We start from the raw sequence: 4,077 nt of genomic DNA, 5'->3' as shown, positions 1-4,077 counted from the left end.
TTGGCCCAAAAAGCTTTTAGGAAAAATGATCCACTCTTCTAATGATAGAAGCAATATCTGTCACATAGGCTAGGCTCATTTTTTTTTTCCTTAAGAGGCATTATTAAAGCCATCCTCAAAACTTAATTAACCCTTTATTAAGCATCTTGGTAACTGAAGAACAAAAATTAGATTATAAGGAGGCAGGAGTTGCCAGCCCATGCTAGCAATCTAAAGTCCAGGAAGCTGTGCCAGCTGAATCAATGTTGTATCCTTGCTGAGTATACTTTCTGTGCTATGGCTGAGTAAACTTTTTGTTAACTGTTAGTCTCCAGATGCCTCATCTTGTTCCAATTTCCAACCTAAAGCACCAGACTGGCCTGAGTCAGGCCTGTTCTACACCACTTAAGATGAAGTATAAATGAGTCTGGAAGTACAGTGACTGGAGAAAAGATGGTGTACTGCCCAAAGTACCAGGCTGTTTGTGAGTAACCCAGATTTATAAATATATCTAGAATGCCTCCATTCTAAGTCTTGGGGATAATTAGAGTTCTACCTTTGTAGGAATTAGGAAGCTTGACAGATGATCACTCCTTCACTTTCCTTTTTAGCTTCGAGATATTATTGAGCTTGGACTTATATCTTTCACATATCAGATATTTGCAGACTAAGAGTCTAGTTATTTTGGGGGCAATTCAGGATAAAAGCCAAATTCCCTGATAATTCTGCTCCAGGTTGCTCCAGGGTAAGTGTTAACTTAATCTCAAAAAGTTTAGCTCTCCTCCCATCTGTGACACAAGAGAGAAGAGTGTGTCACCCAAGTGGACCAAGTTTAGTAATTTCTAACATTGCAGGTGCTGGGAATCAAGGGACATGTTGGAGTTCTGATACTTCCTGACATGCTTCTGGCTATGGAGGTTGCTCATCCTAAGTCCATTCCTATCTTTTTTTTTTTTTTGGCAGGGCAATGAGGGTTAAGTGACTTGCCCTGGGTCACACAGCTAATAAGTGTCAAGTGTCTGAGGCCAGATTTGAACTGAGATACTCCTGAATCCAGGGCCGGTGTTTTATCCACTGCGCCACCTAGCTGCACCTAAGTCCATTCCTTCTTTCTGCTCACCCCAGCTGTCTGTCTCTGTCCCTCACTTCTGCTTCTTTTTTCCTCAGCTGGGCTGTCCTTCACTGGAGAGCTGCCAGGAGCTTGGTGTACAATTGTAGTCAGACCAAGGTCTTCTGGTTTTCTATCCAATGTTCTTTCTGTTATCCCTTGTTTTGAGACTCTGACGTGGGTTGGGGCTGTGTTTTAAGGTTGAATTTTTTTTTTTTGCTGAGGCAATTGGGGTTAAGTGACTTACCCAGGGTCACACAGCTAGTAAGTGTTAAGTGTCTGAAGCCGGATTTGAACTCAGGTCCTCCTGACTCCAGGGCCAGTGCTCTATCCACTACGCCACCTAGCTGCCCCAAGGGTGAATTTTTATATGCTTTCAAAGCAAGTAGATTATATATATATATATATATATATTTAAAATTTTTTTCATACAATAGATTTGAGCAGAAAGGGAAGGAAGTAATCAGGGTTTAAGTACAGCAGATATCTGGACCTGATGTTGTGTGTGGCCCCTATACTACAGAAGGACATGGGCCAAGTTAGGCCTGGGGGACTTTAATTAAAGGTTAGGTTAGGAAGCATAATGACCATTAAGTCTGGAATTGGATCATTTTCTTTTCTATGTATAACCCATATTTGGAACAGGTTTTGACCAAGTTGCATTTGCATTTGCATTTTCTTTCAAGGTACCCAGGAGATCATCCATCCTGACGGTGCCAAAGTTGTAGAAAGTAAGGGGCTTGTGACTACCTCATGGTAGTCACATAAAGTCAGCAATCAAAAAGATTGTCCAATGTCCCACTATGCATGGATATTTTTAAAAGTCATCTGCTTGGGGGCAGCTAGGTGGCACAGTAGATAAAGCACCGGCCCTGGATTCAGGAGGACCTGAGTTCAAATCTAGCCTCAGACACTTGACACTTACTAGCTGTGTGACCCTGGGCAAGTCACTTAACCTTCATTGCCCCACCCCACCCCCCCAAGTCATCTGCTTTCTGGAAGATTCTTTCAGAGAGGTACATGGAGAGTGAGCTTGCCTTGCGGTACAAGATGGGAGTCACTCGGATTGTTAAATAGGGCACCTCCTCTCCTTTCTCTGAGGAGTCCCTTAGTCAGAGCTCTCAGTATTCAAAATACTCTGTCAGGCTTTGTGTGGATACAAAATGGGTCAGAATATGCTCAGAAGTACACATGAAGAGAACGTACCCAAGACAAAATATGGATGGTGAAATTTCACCACAATAAAATTGATCCAGTGAACTGGGTAATGGGAGAAGCACAGAGTGAAAGCAGAAACATTAAAGAAACACTCTGATAGGCACCAAACTCCAGATGCACCTAGTTTTCAGCTAGGAAGCCGCTAACACCAGAGGAATAAGTATTGGGAGTTACTATCCATTATATAGTAGGGGAAAGGAAAAAGAGAAAAAATCAGTGCCTTGAATGTTTTGCTCTTTATTGTCTTGCTAATCTTTTATCAGCTATAATCATCAGGATGAAAAATAACTATGATTTATATGGTAAGAACATATTCCCAGGTTAGAAAAAAAATAACCTGTGTGTAACCAAACTATGATGTAGTCCCAGGGAAGTTCCTGTGTTAGATAACCTTAGAAGTATAACTAAATCATTATAAAATGTGTATAAATATGTGTCCATAATAATTATACCTGTATGTTAATCTTTATATTGAAACGATAGGGGCAGCTAGGTGGAGCAGTGGAAAAAGCACTGGCCCTGGATTCAGGAGGAACTGAGTTCAAATATGATCTCAGACACTTGACACTTACTAGCTGTGTGACCTTGAGCAAATCACTTAACCTTCATTGCCCTGAAAATAACAATGATAAAGTACATGAATCAGCTTCTAGAAGACATTGTCATACCATTCATGAATGAAGAGACCTATAAATAACTGTGAATTCTAGATCTCAGGGTCTCAGACCATACTGGGTGGACTGTAGACCCCACCATTGTTTCTCTTAAAAAGTTGTTTTCTTTATCCAAGAAGGCTTCCAAGCTTCTTTTTTGTTGTTGTTCAGTATTTTATTATTATTCAGTTACATATAAGGATAGTTTTCAACATTTGTTTTCATAGGATTTTCAGATCCAAATTTTTTCCCACCCTCCCTTCCCTCCCTCCTCCCCAGGACAGAAAGTAATCTAATATAGGTTATATATGTGCAATCACATTAAACATATTTATGCATTAGTCATATTGTGACAGAAGAGTCAGAGCACAAGGGAAATAACACACAAAAAGAATTTAAAAAAAAAACAGCCCAAAAGTAGAAACAGTATGGCTCAATCTGCATTCCTAAACCACAGTTCTTTCTTTCTGGATGTTGAGAACATTTTCTATTATGAAGTTCTTTGAAATTGTTTTGGACCATTGCATTGCTAAAAAGAGCCAAGTCTGTCACCATAGTTCATCACACAATGCTCCTGTTACTGTATATAATGTTCTCCTGGTTCTGCTCCTCTCAGTCAGCATCAGTTCATGTAAGTCCTTCCAGGTCTTTCCGAACTCCCCCTGCTTATCATTACTTTTCACATTGATTTTTTAAAACTTTATGTTCTAAATTTTCTTCTTTTTAAATATTTTTCCTTAATAGCATTTTTCCAATTACATGTAAAGATAGTTTTCAACATTCATTTTTATAAGATTTTGAGCTCTAAATTTTCTCCCTGTCTTCCTTCCCTCTCCCCTCCCCAAGACAGCAAGCAATGTGATGTAAGTTATATATGTACAATCATGTTAAACATATTTCCACATAAGTCATGTTGTGAAAGAATTAGAACAAAAGGGAAAAACCACAAGAAAGGAAAAAAAAAACAAAAGTGAAAATAGTATGCTTCAATGTTTTGGGGTTTTTTTTGCAGGGCAATGGGGGTTAAGTGACTTGCCCAGGGTCACACAGCTAGTACATGTCAAGTATCTGAGGCTGGATTTGAACTCAGGTCCTCCTGAATCCAGGGCCGGTGCTTTA

The sequence above is a fragment of the Dromiciops gliroides genome, chromosome 2 (assembly GCF_019393635.1).
Source record: "Dromiciops gliroides isolate mDroGli1 chromosome 2, mDroGli1.pri, whole genome shotgun sequence".
In the NCBI taxonomy this organism is placed as follows: Eukaryota; Metazoa; Chordata; class Mammalia; order Microbiotheria; family Microbiotheriidae; genus Dromiciops; species Dromiciops gliroides.
Note: the sequence above shows the minus strand (reverse complement) of the source record.